General features: G+C 49.4%; 1 protein-coding gene across 2 annotated transcripts in view; it reads right to left on the reverse strand.

Annotated features, from left to right (window-relative positions):
• LOC139754794 (inter-alpha-trypsin inhibitor heavy chain H3-like) overlaps positions 1–11,680 on the reverse strand; it is a 130,962-nt gene extending 119,282 nt beyond the window's left edge. The window contains exon 1 of one of the 2 annotated variants that reach the window (XM_071672622.1): positions 11,467–11,680. The gene's annotated coding sequence lies outside the window, so the exon portion shown is untranslated. Of the gene's footprint in view, positions 1–11,396 lie in introns of both variants that reach the window. The other variant, XM_071672612.1, reaches the window with a different exon arrangement.
• Positions 11,681–17,873: the final 6,193 nt, after the last annotated feature.

Genomic DNA, 17,873 nt, shown 5'->3' on the forward strand with positions numbered 1-17,873 from the left:
GGGTGGAAGCTCGCGCCTGAAGAAAACGGAAATTGTAGCCATGACCTTAACAATAATCAAATTCCTCACCCCCACCCGGTCTGGTTGCCTTGGATATGGGATAGAACCTTCCAGTACCAAGCCCACAGACTCGGACTCACCTGACACACCCTCCCTGTGTGTGTGTGTGTGTGTGTCTCAGTGTGGACGAAAGAGACCACAGCCTTCACAGAACACCGAAAACTCGGTTTCCCCCTGGGACAGAGCACAGCACATTGTGATAACCACCAGATACCTAACACCGTCGCGCTTCTTCCAGGCCCCCTCCTCCAGCTTCCTAGCACGTCCAGCGATGTGTTTAACGTAGGAGATGTCTTCCCCTGGTGGCTTACGGAGGGCAGGGAGGTGGAGACCAAGGTAACTATGACACCACCACAGTGTCAGGAATTCCACACACCGGACCACAGACTTCACCAACCCATTCCCTAACCTACGAGAGGTGATGCCTGGGTTACACTTAGTAAGTCGTGTATGAAGAGAGTAAGTAACCTGAGGTTAAGAGACTAACACGAAGACCATAACTTCTATAATCAGAATGAGCACAACGTCTATAGAGACAGGGCGGTACCACTTCTGACAACCACAAGCGCGGGAGGAAAAGGTTATTGCTCAGGAGGGAGACAAAGGACAACATTAGACAGTCCCTAACCAGACACGTCTAGGCAGAGCTTCCGACGACCAGTGTGGACAAACAGCTACCCACAAGTTAAGCAGACTCTAAGACATCATATAAACATACTACTGTGCCACTTCCTTGACTACCCCACACTGCAGGAATCCTCACCACCCATCCTGCGGTGTCACCAATATCTCCTGTGCTGAAGCGGAGGCGGAGGGAGGAGGAGGGGCGCGCCCCCCTCAAGGCAGTATCCTGACATCAACACTATTCATAACTTGCTGACATCGCCACCCGGGGGCCTTCAGGCAACATGAGAGCGCGGAGGTCTTCTATGTAGATGACGCCACGTCAGTTCAGCAGCAGCCTCAAAACCCAACAGATGTACGCACACGAAAACACACTCGGAAGTTGTGAGAAAATGAAGGTAAATAAATTCGTCAGGCTGGTGGCGCTGGGACGAGTGAAAACACAAAACAACAACTACCCCCCCCCCCTCAGCCGTGGGGGGAAACAGGGTGAACAGTAGCGCTTCAGCATCCTGATGGGTCACACACACACTACCGTGACTAGGAGGGACACCAGAAGGCATCACCTGCTGAAGAACCACACGAGGGAAAGTGGTCCTGGACAGCTGGCTTAGATTTCAAGCACCATCTGGAAGAGCCGAAGATCACACCCAGAGCACTAAACTTAAGGGCCCTTTGATATCATCCATCCACACAACACAACCCACGTCCTGACCTACTCCACAACACCCACGCGCCTCGCCTCCCACACCCACCCACATGTGACGGAGCCACAGCAGATACAAAATACGGCACCGACGGGACATCACAGACGAGGAGTTACCCACAGAGGAGCAACGAGAAGGAGCAAAGATTGACCCCAACTGGTGCATGCTTGAGAGGAGAGGCACAAGCAAAAAATATCTGGCCCAGACTGCGAGACGAGCTTGACAAACTATAGACATATCCAAGACCTGGACAGCTGTATAAACATGGCTCCCTCCTTGGCTCCCACGGCTGCCTGTAAGAAGGAAAAGCCCCACCCGCCGTCCATCAGTGGTACGCAGGGAGTATAAAACTTGACGTAGGTGAGGCGCATTCCCTTTCCATGACCAAAGAACATCATCACTACACACACACACACACACACACACGGTCTCACAGGAGGGGAGATGTAAATACACGTGTCCAGCAACTCTCCCATAACACCCTGGTAAAACCCATACCACACACCTGTACACTGTAACTTTCCTCATACCATTTCGATTCTTCCCTTCTGTCCAAGCACTTCATTCTTCCCCTACCCTTAATAATAACAATAACAACATCAATAATAATAATAATAATAATAATAATAATAATAATAATAATAATAATGATAATAATGATAATAATAATAATAATTATAATAATAAAGACGAGAGCTCATCTTGGAGGGAAAGGAGGTCTTCCCCTCCCTCCTTCCCTCCACTGGAAGTGCCGCCCACCTACCCCACACACACCCTGCTGATATAACCCAGTGACCTGGGCTGCTGCTGCTGCCGCCCATCTACACTGATGACGAGAGGCTGTCCCATACTGGAGGGATCTACACTGACGGTGCTACTATACTGATGCGCTATCTGTGGTGACGGTAGGGCTGGGTGACGCTACACTGATGGGGGGCTATAATACTCCCAGGGCAAATCTGTAACGATGGAATGATACCGATGGTGGGGCAAAATACGAATGGTGGCTCACGCTATACATTACACCAGTGAGCCAGCACTGATGCTGGGGCAAAATACGAATGGTGGTTCACGCTATACATTACACCAGTGAGCCAGCACTGATGGTGGGGCAAAATACGAATGGTGGCTCACGCTATACATTACACCAGCGAGCCAGCACAGATGCTGGGGCACAATACGAATGGTGGCTCACGCTATACATTACACCAGTGAGCCAGCACTGATGCTGGGGCAAAATACGAATGGTGGTTCACGCTATACATTACACCAGTGAGCCAGCACTGATGGTGGGGCAAAATACGAATGGTGGCTCACGCTATACATTACACCAGCGAGCCAGCACTGATGCTGGGGCACAATACGAATGGTGGCTCACGCTATACAGTACACCAGTGAGCCAGCACTGATGGGGGGACCACAGAACGTCGACTCAAACACACGAGAGAGAGAGAGAGAAGTTCACAATGGGGACGTAAAGCGATGGTAATACACCATCTACACCCTCTACAACACCACCTCCAGAACACACCTCCCCCTAGGAGGCGAGGCTGTGTGCCGGAGGGCAGTGTGTCCTGTCACCACGTCAGTTTTGACATCCCAGACAGAAGACACAGTTACACTCGACCAGAGAAGGAAGACGAGCGGGGGCATAAATCATGCACACAACGCTAAACATACAGCAGTCCCCTGCTGGACAGAGAGAGACACACACACACACACACACACTCACACACACACACACACAATAAGAGCCTTGCACAAAGGGCAGGCGTCCACACTCATCTTGCTGAAGATGTTGCAGAGTAAACATGATCATAATTGTTGTCAGAGGGATGTTTAGTGGCATAGCAACAAGAGCAACGCACACTACCATCACCAAATATATATATATATATATATATATATATATATATATATATATATATATATATATATATATATATTGGAATATATCACAACTCGGCGCGTGGTCTAGTAAATTCCCTCTAATCCACAGGGAAAATGAAACATGTTAAGTTCCCAAGTACACTTTCGTGCAATGATCACATCCTTTCCCCGTGGATTATGAAGGAATGTATATATGATGAGAGAAGAAGACAGATATGACAAGTTCAGTACATCCTGGACGAAAAAAAATACTACATCTTAAAGTTTAGTATCCCATTAGCACTGAGCCACTCCCCACTCCCCACACTGAGCCACTCCCCACTCACCATACTAAGCTACTCCCCACTCCCCACACTGAGCTACTCCCCACTCCCCACTCATCATACTGAGCTACTCCCCACTCCCCACACTGAGCGGCTCCCCACTCCCCACACTGAGCGGCTCCCCACTCCCCACTCATCATACTGAGCTACTCCCCACTCCCCACTCTGAGCTACTCCCCACTCCCCACACTGAGCGGCTCCCCACTCCCCACACTGAGCTACTCCCCACTCCCCACTCATCATACTAAGCTACTCCCCACTCCCCACACTGAGCTACTCCCCACTCATCATACTGAGCTACTCCCCACTCCCCACACTGAGCGGCTCCCCACTCCCCACACTGAGCGGCTCCCCACTCCCCACTCATCATACTGAGCTACTCCCCACTCCCCACACTGAGCGGCTCCCCACTCCCCACACTGAGCGGCTCCCCACTCCTAATCCACCCACCTGGCCGGCCAATCAGGTATGCTGACGCCGGCGAGACCCTGGTAATTGTGATTCGTGTGACGAGCATTACTTAATACACTGACAACACCTGTGGCTCCACAGACAACCACAGGACTACACACTAACAACACACAACACCTGCAACACAAACAACACCTGCGGCTCCACAGACAACCACAGGACTACACACTAACAACACACAACACCTGCAACACAAACAACACCTGCGGCTTCACAGACGAATCAACAACACTCTAACAACACACAACACATGTGGCTTCACAGACGACCAATCAACAACACTCTAACAACACACACAACACCTACGGCTTCACAGACAACCAATCAACAACACTCTAACAACACACACAACACCTGTGGCTTCACAGACAACCAATCAACAACACTCTAACACACACACAACACCTGCGGCTTCACAGACGACCAATCAACAACACTCTAACAACACACACAACACCCGCGGCTTCACAGACGACCAATCAACAACACTCTACGAACACACACACAACACCTACGGCTTCACAGACGACCAATCAACAACACTAACAACACACACACAACACCTGCGGCTTCACAGACGACCAATCAACAACACTCTAACAACACACACACAACACCTGCGGCTTCACAGACGACCAATCAACAACACTCTAACAACACACACACACAACACCTGCGGCTTCACAGACGACCAATCAACAACACTCTAACAACACACACAGAACACCCGCGGCTTCACAGACAACCAATCAACAACACTCTAACAACACATACAACACCCGCGGCTTCACAGACGACCAATCAACAACACTCTAACAACACACACAGAAGACCCGCGGCTTCACAGACAACCAATCAACAACACTCTAACAACACACACAGAACACCCGCGGCTTCACAGACGACCAATCAACAATAGCTCTTGAAATTGGCACGACACACAGCTACAGGGGAAGACAACAGACGACCTTGTGAGCAGGGAAAACTTACACACGCATCGAAGACGAGGAGAACAAGAGAGACGAGGGGTCAAACGTGGCCACCTCTACTGAGTCCTGGGTGAGAGAGAGAGAGAGAGAGAGAGAGAGAGAGAGAGAGAGAGGACAACACATGATAATGGAGTCATCCCTGATGATTGAAGGGACACTGGGCTGGGTGGGTGAGGGAGGCGCAGGGCAGGCAGTGAAGAAGTGCTGCTGAGGCTCAAGGGAAGAGAAGGGAAGGGAGGCAGGGAGGGAGGTGCTGCTGAGGCTCAAGAGAGGAAGGAAGGGAGGAGGTGCTGCTGAGGCCCAAGAGAAGGGAAGGGAGGGAGGGAGGTGCTGCTGAGGCTCAAGAGAGAAGGGAGGGAGGGAGGTGGTGTTCCCTCCGAGTGGTTCTTCCGGCGGCGGGAGCTACAAGTGCTGGCGGCGGCCGCCAGGCAGAGGCGTCAAGTGTCAATAAGAGTGGACATCCTCAGCTTCTGCCACAGGCTAGTCAGCGCCCTCCTCCTCCTCCTCCTCCTCTCACCGCCACTTCCACTCAGGCGTGACATACTACACCCTCACCTCCTTCGAATGTCAATGTTTACTAAAGTTGTTCTACCATTATAGTTGCCCTGACTATCATCATAGTCGACCTAACTATCATTATAACTGCCCTAACTATCATTATAGTTGCCCTAACTATCATTAAAGTTAACCTATCATTATAGTTGCCCTATCATCATAGCTGTCCTAACTATCATTATAACTGCCCTAACTATCATTATAACTGCCCTATCATTATAGTTGCCCTAACTATCATTATAAATGCCCTATCATTATAACTGCCCTAACTATCATTATAACTGCCCTAACTATCATTATAGTTGCCCTAACTATCATCATAGTTGCCCTAACTATCATTATAGATGCCCTATCATTATAACTGCCCTATCATTATAGTTGCCCTAACTATCATTATAAATGCCCTATCATTATAACTGCCCTAACTATCATTATAACTGCCCTATCATTATAGTTGCCCTATCATTATAACTGCCCTATCATTATAACTGCCCTATCATTATAACTGCCCTAACTATCATTATAACTGCCCTATCATCATAGTTGCCCTAACTATCATCATAGTTGCCCTAACTATCATCATAGTTGCCCTAACTATCATCATAGTTGCCCTAACTATCAATATAGTTGCCCTATCATTAAAGCTGCCCTAACTATCATTAAAGTTAACCTATCATTATAGTTGCTAACTATTGCTATATGGTGACCTAACTATTTCTATTGGTGACGTAACTATTGCTACATGGTGCCCTAACTATTTCTATAGGTGCCCTAACTATTGCTACATGGTGCCCTAACTATTTCTATAGGTGCCCTAACTATTGCTACATGGTGCCCTAACTATTTCTATAGGTGCCCTAACTATTACTAAAAGTGCCCTAACTATTTATATAGGTGCCCTAACTATTACTAAAAGTGCCCTAACTATTACTAAAGGTGCCCTAACTATTACTAAAGGTGCCCTAACTATTACTAAAGGTGCCCTAACTATTACTAAAGGTGACCTAACTATTACTAAAGGTGCCCTAACTATTATTAAAGGTGACCTAACTATCATTAAAGGTGCCCTAACTATCATTAAAGGTGCCCTAACTATCATTAAAGGTGCCCTAACTATTACCAAAGGTGCCCTAACTATTACTAAAGGTGACCTAACTATTACTAAAGGTGCCCTGACTATTATTAAAGGTGCCTTAACTATCATTAAAGGTGCCCTAACTATTACTAAAGGTGCCCTAACTATCATTAAAGGTGCCCTAACTATCATTAAAGGTGCCCTAACTATTACTAAAGGTGACCTAACTATCATTAAAGGTGACCTAACTATTACTCTAAGTCCCTCAACTCCTACATTCCCGTCGCTGTCATTCGTCTGGAGTTTCTCATTTCAACCCTAAAAAGAAGGAACACATACATGGAAAATGGCTGACGATCAATAGTGACCCTCCTACGTACACGCTTGAGATGTGACCTTGCCCCAACATGGCCACAGAGAGGAGGGGGGACGGCCATTCAGATGCCCTCCCTTTCCCTCCCCAAATGGCCGAAGGGAGGAAGAAGGTGGGGGAGACGCCAATTCATCTATGTCCACACCCCTGGTTTTAGACGGGTTCACACCACGTCTAACACTTACCCAGCGAGCGTTCTTACCAGCCGTCAACATCACTCAGACACGGGGACGCTAACGAGGGACTTACCATCTGCCAACCCGACACCCCAATTCAATATTCTTTTTTGACAGCGAACGAGAAACATCCCTGTGTGCCTCCTGCCTGGCGTAAGCGACCACCGACAGAAGCAGACAGTGTCTGTGTTAATTCAACCTCTCGCGCCCAAAGAACTGGACGCTTTTTATACTAGGAATAAAAACTGTATTTTTAAACTCCCCAGGGAGACCAGGGTTGCCGCTCCCCAGCCCCGGGGAGACCAGGGTTGCCGCTCCCCAGCCCCGGGGAGACCAGGGGTTGTCGCTCCCCAGCCCCGGGGAGACCAGGGTTGCCGCTCCCCAGCCCCGGGGAGACTAGGGTTGCTGCTCCCCAGCCCCGGGGAGACTAGGGTTGCTGCTCCCCAGCCCCGGGGAGACCAGCGTTGCTGCTCCCCAGCCCCGGGGAGACCAGGGTTACTGACAGCTCCCCAGCCCCGGGGAGACCAGCGTTGCTGCTCCCCAGCCCCGGGGAGACCAGCGTTGCTGCTCCCCAGCCCCGGGAGAGCCAGGGGTTGTCGCTCCCCTGTCCCAGGAGGGGCGAGGCTGCTGCCGCTCCCCATCTCAGGGAGGGGCGAGGCTGCTGCCGCTCCCCAGCTCAGGGAGGGACGAGGCTGCCGCTCCCCAGCTCAGGGAGGGGCGAGGCTGCCTCTCCCCATCTCAGGGAGAGGCGAGGCTGCCGCTCCCCAGCTCAGGGAGGGGCGAGGCTGCCGCTCCTCTTCTCAGGGAGGGGCGAGGAGGCTGCCGCCGCTCCCCATCTCAGGGAGGGGCGAGGAGGCTGCCGCCTCTCCCCATCTCAGGGAGGGGCGAGGAGACTGCCGCTCCCCATCTCAGGGAGGGGCGAGGAGGCTGCTGGCGCTCCCCAGCTCAGGGAGGGGCGAGGAGGCTGCCGCTCCCCAGCTCAGGGAGGGGCGAGGAGGCTGCCGCTCCCCAGCTCAGGGAGGGGCGAGGAGGCTGCCGCTCCCCAGCTCAGGGAGGGGCGAGGAGGCTGCCGCTCCCCAGCCTCGGGAGAGTCATGACCACCTGCTAGCGGTCGCTCCAGCAGGAGGGGGACGGGGTGTGGACGAGCAGGGAGTTGAGAGTTACTCCACTGGTGCCCTGGGCTAGATAGGAAGTCTCTCTCTCTCTCTCTCTCTCTCTCTCTCTCTCTCTCTCTCTCTCTCTCTCTCTCTCTCTCTCTCTCCACACACGCACCAGTGGAGTACCGCTGGGGTTCTACCCTGGGATCGTGACTCTTATTTTGATCTGTGTTGGAGGACCTGCCTGACGAAGGTGTGGACGGGACTCCCGTGACTGGGAGGTGTGGTGGTGAGGCAGCAGTTGATGATGAGGTACTTGATGACTTGGTGTTTCATAATATGGTAGTTGAAGACATGGTAGTTAATGACGTGGTACTTGATTTCATAGATGGTGACGTGGTAATTGATGACATGGTATTTGATGACGTGGTAATTGATGACATGGTATTTGATGACATGGTAATTGAGGACAGAGTATTTGACGACGTGGTAATTGAGGACACGGTATTTGATGACGTGGTAACTATGACACAGTGTTTGATAATGTGGTAACTATGACACAGTATTTGATGACGTGGTAATTGATGACAGTATTTGATGACGTGGTAAGTGATGACACAGTATTTGCTGACGTGGTGATGACACAGTATTTAATGACGTGGTAAGTGACGACACTGCATTTGATGACGTGGTCACTGATGACATGGCTGTTTACGACAGGCAGATGATGCCCAAGTTGACAACATGTAGAAATGAGGCCGGATGACGACCCCTGTCACCTGGTGACAGGGGTGAGGAGTTTATGTATACAGTGGTGATGACAGGGGACTCTACTTCACATACCAGTTGATGACGATTGATGATACGTCAGCTGACGACACCAGCAGCAGTGATGATGATGACAATGAAGATACGGTGATGAAAACACGGGAGGTGATGACCCCCGGCAGATGATGATAACTGCAGTGTGGATGACAGTGTGGATGGGGGGTAGATGACACGACGCGTTCATCAACGTGGAATTAATGAGACGTGATGAGCGGTCGGGTGAAATGAATTGTGACAACAACAATAGCAGAAGCTAAGATAATGCGAACGTTTATAGCACCTAAGATAATGCAAACGTTTGCGATGTATGACAACGTTGATGATAAAGGAACAACGTTCCCTGGGAAAAACGTTTATGAGGAAAAACGTTATCTGATGGGAAAGATGTGACTGATATGGGCACGTCATAACACAGTATGTTATCATGATAAATGAGGCAGTTAATATCCCCCATATATGTTAATGATAAGGGAAGTATAATAAGGCAAATGATATAAAAAGAAAAAAAAAAGTTCTATAATGGCGAAAATTACGGTAAAACATCTGCAACGCGATGGTAGAAGAGGGATTAATACGGGCGATATAAACATGGTGTTTTCTTCGACTCCTTAACTCCTTAACAGCAGATGATGACGATTATATGGCGCCCGGCGGCTCTTCTGTAGCTCTTGACGGGGCGAGATCCAGTCGCCACACGATAGTTCTTCCGGTGTGGTGGGCGGCGTCAGGATCACCACCACAACGGCTCATGATGTCAAGGACGCGGCGAATCGCACTGATCCAACAAGTTCTCATATAATAATCCCTTTTGGGCACGAACCGTCCAACCCCTGGGTTCATGTCTCTGACCTGACCTGACCCTCCGGGGTCGTACCGTCGTGCTCAGGGATCGTACCGTCGTGTTCCGGGACCGTACCGTCGTGCTCCGGGATCATACCGTCGTGTTCCGGGATCATACCGTCGTCCTCAGGGACCGTACCGTCGTCCTCAGGGACCGTACCGTCGTCTTCAGGGACCGTACCGTCGTTTCCCAGGTGAGTACCGTCGTCCTCAGGGACTGTACCGTCGTCCTCAGGCACCGTACCGTCGTCCTCAGGGATCGTACCGTCGTCCTCAGGCATCGTACCGTCGTTTCCCAGGTGCGTACCGTCGCGCTCAAGGGGAGGTCAACGGAGCGCATGAATGGACGTAAATACATGATGATCACAGCCATGTTAGGGAAACGCGACCCCCAAAACGACGTATTATTAAAAAAAGACTTTCAATCTTTTATGTATTTGACGTATTGATATGTAACTGTGACATATATATATATATATATATATATATATATATATATATATATATATATATATATATATATATATATATCAAAGCGCTACTCTAAAGTCTTCATCATCTTCGCCTATCAACAACGTAAAGTATGGTAGGATTGTCCTATACATGGTGTGCCTAGCGAAGTACAAACTACCTATTTTAGGCGAAACATAAGTACTTTAACTAACCAACAATTACCTCACGTAAAATACAATCACTAAATATACGAAAAACTCCCTTTAAGATTCGCATCCCCCACAATGTTTTTTCTGAGCTATGTTAAGTTCAATTAAGCTAGGTTAGGCTAGGCTAAGCACGGCTAATCTTTTCTTACTCTAAAAATATAACCTAATCGTAATTAAGTACTCGATTAACGCTGCAGAGGCCAATCTTCACGTGGTTCCTCCTAATAAATAATCATATTCAAGAAAGGATAGACATATTGCGAAAAAAAAATATATGTATATAGTGTTGGCAATGAGACAATTCAGTACAAGGCCACGAATCACGAGCGTCGAATTAAGACAGACTCGTCTGACAATCCTCCTATTTTTTTGTCTATATAAAACTTGCCATAGTCATCAAAATGTGGTTCATGAAGTTGTTACAACACATTCTTGTTGTCATTGTTAGTATTTTCCATGATTTCATGTGAGTAGATAGACTTCAAGTACCTCGTTTCTCGAGTGGTATCTAAACTACGAGGTAACAGCTAAACAATTCGTTTTTCGGCTATAAAATGTCTGTCAATTATCCATCACACGCAATGCAAAAATCCACTCTTCAACACGCGCACTCTACTGTAGAAAAAAAAATGTCACATGTGCTTGATGTAGTTTTAACGTACCATAGGACATTGAATATACCATTAATAAATACTATACAGGAAGAAGTCTTCGCTTCATTCTAACCTCAAGTTTTGAAGCCGGTCGAGGAGGAGCCGAAGCCTCACCACCTCCCGGGTTCGCGAACGGGTATTACCTCGCAAGTACAGCAGGACCGAGCACGACTGCACACTTTCTTACACGATCCTTAGCAACTTGCGACACGACATGGGCCACGGCCACGGCACCTGGCGTACAACCTTCCGTACGGGTAGCGCGACGGGCACTGAGATAATGTAGCGATGCACCGTGCGGGGTACAGATCGGGGCGGTGCATCCCGGCCGCTCCGCGTCAACACTGCAGTTGCCACCTCGTCGTCCAACACCCGAAATTTCATCCAGGCTCACTCACCTTTTAGAAAACTCCCTGAATTCAACATCTGCCCTACCCGCGCCTTACGAGACGTATGTGAAGAAAAGGTCGTGGCATCAGAGTCAACTAATGAAAGGTCAATATGAAGTGTTATCGGTTTGAATTGTTGCCAGTTATTGATATACGAGTTGAGAGGTTTGGACGTGCCGCTTGATTGAAGCTCAGATATGCCAGGCACGAGTTTGGGGCTGGTGTTGGGAGGAGGTGTGGCGTATTCATTCATAGAGGAGGAGCCATTACATAAAAAAGGGGGGGGGGAGAAAGAAAGATCTTCACGGGTAGTATTTCTTTAGGTACCGTTTGAGACTTGGTCTGGGGCGGACATGAAAACTGCACACTAAAATTACTTTATCTAGTTACTGTATCACCGTTTATCAATTATCTGATACGAACAATTAGTTATCATACTCTGCTCTATGAACATTTCTACATTAACAAGGCAGAACATATTCATTTATCTATTACACAAACTGGCTATTTAAAGCTATTCAGTCACTGAGTGGAAAAAACTCTTGGAAGAGATGGAAGCGCAGGGTGGGAAACCAGACTACTTCCGCGCCCCCGGGCTACGTTGCCAACAAGGAGGACGCGCCTCGTTAAACAACTCCACCATCGTTAACCCCAGGTGCTGGTGCAGGATTATTTATTATGGAAATATAGCGTTACTAGACTAAGGTTGGGTCATACCTCCTGGGTATGACTCAGGGCTAGGCACCACGGACATAAGTAGAGCTTCGCGGCGGCTGACAGATACGCCCTGGTCACAGGGTGAGAGGAGGAGGGGCCGCCAGCTCGGCTCCTGCTTGCGTCGCGCGGGCGATGTTGACGCCACGTCTTGTCTGACAATGTTGGCTGCGGCTGCTGCCACTGTCTCACCTCCCACGTCTTAATTGACACTAACCTGACTGCAAGGGAAGAGAATAAATGACGCATATCAGGGGAGGCTTGAGTCTCAAAATGGGTTTAAGTAACCAGTGGCGTGCTACAGGGCCCTGTCTTGGGACCAATAGTGTTCTTCTTGATGCATGTGTATGACTGGTCAGAAGTTATGGACCCTTTTCTGTACATGTTTGTGGCTGATGGCAAGGTCATGAGGGGAAGCACAAAGCGTAGAGGACTGCATCAATTTACGGGAAAACCTACACAAACTTCGAAGCTGGTCTGATGCATAGATGATGAAAATCAGCCCAAATGAATGTTAAATACAGAGGACGAGACACTGTGAAGGAAAGCTTCGAAGGTCTCAATATTATCCAGCAGGAAATAACCAGCAGTAATCTGTGTGTGAGAGGGACTTGGGAGTTGACATTGTCCTTAACCTGTCACCAGAGTCCCACATTAGAAGACCAGTTAAGGTAAAAAAAACTGTCTGCTGGCAAATATTAAAAAAGCTTTCAACAACATGGGTTAGGAAATATTCAGCTGGCTGTGCACATCCTACACAAGGTCAAAACTACAGCATACTTCTCAGGTTTGATCACCACACTTGATGTAGAACAAAGACTAACAGAGCTGAGTTACCCATCATGGAAGAGAGAAGAGTGAGGGGTAAACTGATCACAGCATCTAAGTCTTTAAACCAGTCTGATGACGTGGACAGTAAACAGTTCAACAAAGGATGTGGGGACAGAACAACCAGAGGACAAAACCAGAGAATTACGCAAGAAACATGTAAGAAAAGATGTATATCATGGTACTGGATGGATGGACTAAACTGAGTGATGCAAGTGAATGTGGACAGCATACGGAACTTCAGAAAGCTACGTGGTAGAGAAAGTTCAAGAGATGGGGGCCTCACGAGAGGAGAACTCCCTCCCCATACGGGAGAAATCCGTGATTATAAACAAAAGGAAGAGACGGAGGAGGAGGAGGAAGAGGAGAAGGAGGAGGAGGAGGAAGAAGAGGAGAAGGAGGAGGAGGAGGGGATGGAGGAGGAAAAAAGAAGAGGAGGAGGAGGAGGAGAATGGCTCGGCCGTTCTCGTGAAAGACTGGCATTCCGGGAGATAACAGGACACAATGGACCATTCACTCAATTCTAGATGAGGGAAGATTGTGACGCACAACCTCTTCTTAAGAGCGAGATTAGCAGAGAGTTCGACGAAGGAACCAGCATAACTCAGAATGATTCTCTAATTAGAACAATAACGATGGTACGACCATTAAGCACCATATGAACGAGATGGGGCGACCCTTGAGCACGACGGGGTGCTCCTTGAGGGAGGTGGTACGACTCTTAAAAGTACGATGGCCTGACTTTAGACCTGACTATCAATGGTCAAGAGTCGTACTGTCGTGAGCAGGAGTTGACAGTGAGTCAAACTGACGTCGGGTGAACTGGATAACGTGATGTTGTGGACGGTGTCGCTCGGAGGTCTGACCAGATGGTAGAGGTTCCCTCCCCCACACCCCTACCGCCTCTGTAGTGTCTAGCCTGAGCCCTGGGATATGTGTGTCTAGCCTGAACCCTGGGATGTGTGTGTCCAGCCTGAGCCCTGGGATGTGTGTGTCTAGCCCGAACAGTGGGACGTGTGTCCAGCCGGAACTCTGGGATATGAGTCCAACCTGAACTCTGGGATGTGTCTAGCCTGAACCCTGGGATGTGTGTGTCTAGCCTGAACAGTGGGACAGGAGTCTAACCTGAACTCTAGGATGTGTGTCTAGCCTGAACCCTGAGATGTGTGTGTCCAGCCACTGACCCTGTGATGTGTCCACCTTGACGACGAATGAAGTACTGGCTCATCTGTCATTCTAACTACACTGTTACCCCTCATCAAGTCCTCTGAGGTCTCATTACTATCGCTCACCTTTGCACCCGTAATCCCCTACAGAAGTAGATCAGGTAAAACTGTCTATCCACCATTCCCTCCCCCAGGAGTTCGTCTATATAGAGGACCTCAACTCACGCCACCCTTGCCCTTGAGGACACCTCCACCAATCACAATGGTGCCAGACTCCTCTCAGTCATCAATGATCACAGGCTCACTCACCCGCCATCCTTACATCTCAACCCACCCAGGGTTCTCGCCGGCTGGCTATCTGGATCTTGCTCGAGGCTCCAGTCTTGTACATAAGTCTGTGGTATCTGTAACCTGTGACTTTGATCTCTGATCCCTCTCCTGTCCCCTTAAAAGAGACGTGTCTCTACATCCCCTTAAGTCCCTCGTGTCACACTTCGTATCTCCATCTCCCTGCAACATTCATGGCTTCTTCATTGACAGGACTTGGCGAAAGATAGGCACGACTACAGCGCCACGGGATGTGCTCGCACTCACCGATAAGCTTCTCCAGGAACGCTACATACTGAGAACACATGGCACGAGAACTAAGGAGCATTAGAACATCTGGGTCCCCCGAGACAAGAGAGATCACAAGCCCTTGAAGAGGAGTAGGTTCGAGTGTCCCACAGCTGACTTGATCACCGAGATCGGGGAGGTGATTACCTTCTTGCCTTTCCCTAAAACCTCAAGGGGGAACTCCGCCAGATGAGAGACTCATTGCGAACTGACCACAGGCGTTGTTTCCTTAAGGGCATCAATGCTCACATATACCAAAGCCGAGTATCAAGATATTATTGAGAACACCGCTAGGCCGACACCACCCACACACCACAATCAAATGTACTACTACTACTACACCACCAACGGTCGAACACCAGCAGTGGTCTGCATAAAACATAAACCAATTCACTGCTTAAAAAGTACGTCCAGGATTCCCTGCACCAGACTCTGTCGTCAACATAGCCTTTACTATAGAAATAGCCAACAATCTAAACACATATGTGTGAACTTAGACGTGCACTCCACCAAGGCAAGACCATTGCACCTGGTGTCATCCATGACGTGTTCTTACTTCGCTTCAATTGTCATGTCTCCTACAGATCCCCTTCACAGTCTGCTAAACAAGTCTTCAAAATGGAGTCAATCATTCCTCACGCCTGGACAAGTGGAGCCCCATTCTACCAATACCAAACCTTAATTCTGATCCGTTATCATCCTCAGCAAACACACACATATCATCGTCACTCAGCGATACCCCCGCAAACACCTCTATTGGGTAAGGAGCAGACGCCATTCCTCTGCCGATCAACCTTCCAAGTCCTCAACAAACTTGCCTAACGTATCGCAAACATTTTTGGGTTTCATCTGAGGCAATCAATGTCATCTTTGAATTCTTCTATCGGATTAGCCTAAGGACTAGCTTTGCTCCTGGTAAATATAAGCAATATATACTTTTAAATGATCTAGTTTGTTTACAATAGATGTCTGAAACTCACTGCGTTCCTCCGTCTATATTCTACTGTTTTCCTTCCGCGTCTTACTCTATTTCTCCTAAGCTGCCTCGATCTTGCGCCATCAATATACCCCCTCTCAGTGGCTCCACTCTCTCCTCCTCCTCCTCCTCCTCCGCTGAACCAATGTTTACTTGTCCTTGCCTTTTGCCTTGCCTGTTGGCAACCAACTGTCATCCTCCTTCACTGACGATTTCCCAGAATCTCCTGTAACACTTACCACCTCCTGTCCATCAGAGGAGAGGTCGACCCCATCTCCTCTCCTCTCTCCCCCACCACAGTCGACGCTTCTAAAGAAATCGACCCTTCGACGTCGTTCTCGCTCACTTACGTTCTCCTGTTACGAGAGATCTGGTCTTTCTTCTCTCTCTCTTCATCTCTTCATCTCTCCCTGTTGAGATATATTCCACACTTCATGCACATGACTGCTCTTCATAGAGCAATGGGATGCTTTTCAGAGGCGAGAGAGTGTCTTATATAAAGCCTCAAGTCCAGCCCTGGTGTGACGCCCTTGCCTCTGACCCTGGTGTCCATCACTATGCTAATGTGACCACTGTAGGGGGGGTATTGTATCTCCATGAACACTTGCCTTCATGTGGGTCCCCAGGGTGACCAATGCCTCGCGGTCTATCACCAGGTGTTGTCCTATGTAGGTATTCCTTGCGACACGACAGCACGACACCTTCTACACACACACACACACACACACACACACACACACACACACACACACACACAACGACACGACGATTTGACCCTCGGTACACAATGGCCGGACTCTCATACTCAATACTGTAGTTCTTAAAGGTCGCACCGTCGTGCTCAAGGGGGTCGTATCGTCGTGCTCAAGGGGTCGTATCGTCGTGCTCAAGGGGTCGTTCCGTCGTGCTCAAGGGGTCGTACCATCGCGCTCAAGGGGTCGCACTGTCGTGCTCAAGGGCTCGTACCGTCGTGCTCAAGGGTTCGTACCATTGTGCTCAAGGGGTCGTACCATCGTGCTCAAGGGGTCGCACTGTCGTGCTCAATGGGTCGTACCATCGTGCTCAGGGGGTCGTACCGTCGCTGTCCAGGGCGTCAAGTCTGCACGTCGTACAAGCAACGTGAGAACTCAGGCAATACACTAACGCCTGCAGCTGCCATGCCAGACTCAACTTCCGTGCCATAGTCTCCAATGCACCGTCTGTTACCGTTGTCAGGACAACAGTATAGAGCGTCTAGTCGCCCTCTAGGTTCTATTACGTGGGGTTCTGCTGACGCAGTCCTGTACCCTCGAACTCTACGCTGTCTACCTGAGGTCCTCAACTTCCTCCTCAACCTCTTCCTCTTCCTCCATCGCTCGAACTTGACACACACACACACTCATGAGCTGTGTTGCTCCCCCCAAGAGTATGGCGGAAGGCGCGTTGTATCTCGGGTTCGGCCGTAGAGGAGGAGGAGGAGGAGGAGGAGGAGGAGGAGGAGGAGGAGGAGGAGGAGGAAGAGGAGGAGGAGGAGGCAGAGGAAGAGGAGGAGGAGTAGGTGGTGGTGGACGACGGGGTCAAAACAACAGGTAACCAGTCCTCCTGTAACCACGAAGGTTGTCAACTACCAAGAGGCCCCTAACGTACCTCCAGGGGCGGTCGCTACATAGAGGACGCCCTTCGTCTGTCGCGCTCGGGATTATTATTAGCATGAGACACACCAGACGGCCAGCCTAATTACCCCAACCCCATGGGAGAGAAAAAAACACAACGAGAAATTCCTCCTTTCATTTTTTAGCTTAGCTTTGGAGCTTCCGGCAGTGTTCTTCCCCCCCACCACGAGCCGGCCGCTGCTGGGGGATGAGAGGGAACATAATAAATTT

The sequence above is a fragment of the Panulirus ornatus genome, chromosome 2 (genome assembly GCF_036320965.1).
Source record: "Panulirus ornatus isolate Po-2019 chromosome 2, ASM3632096v1, whole genome shotgun sequence".
NCBI classification, from domain to species: Eukaryota; Metazoa; Arthropoda; class Malacostraca; order Decapoda; family Palinuridae; genus Panulirus; species Panulirus ornatus.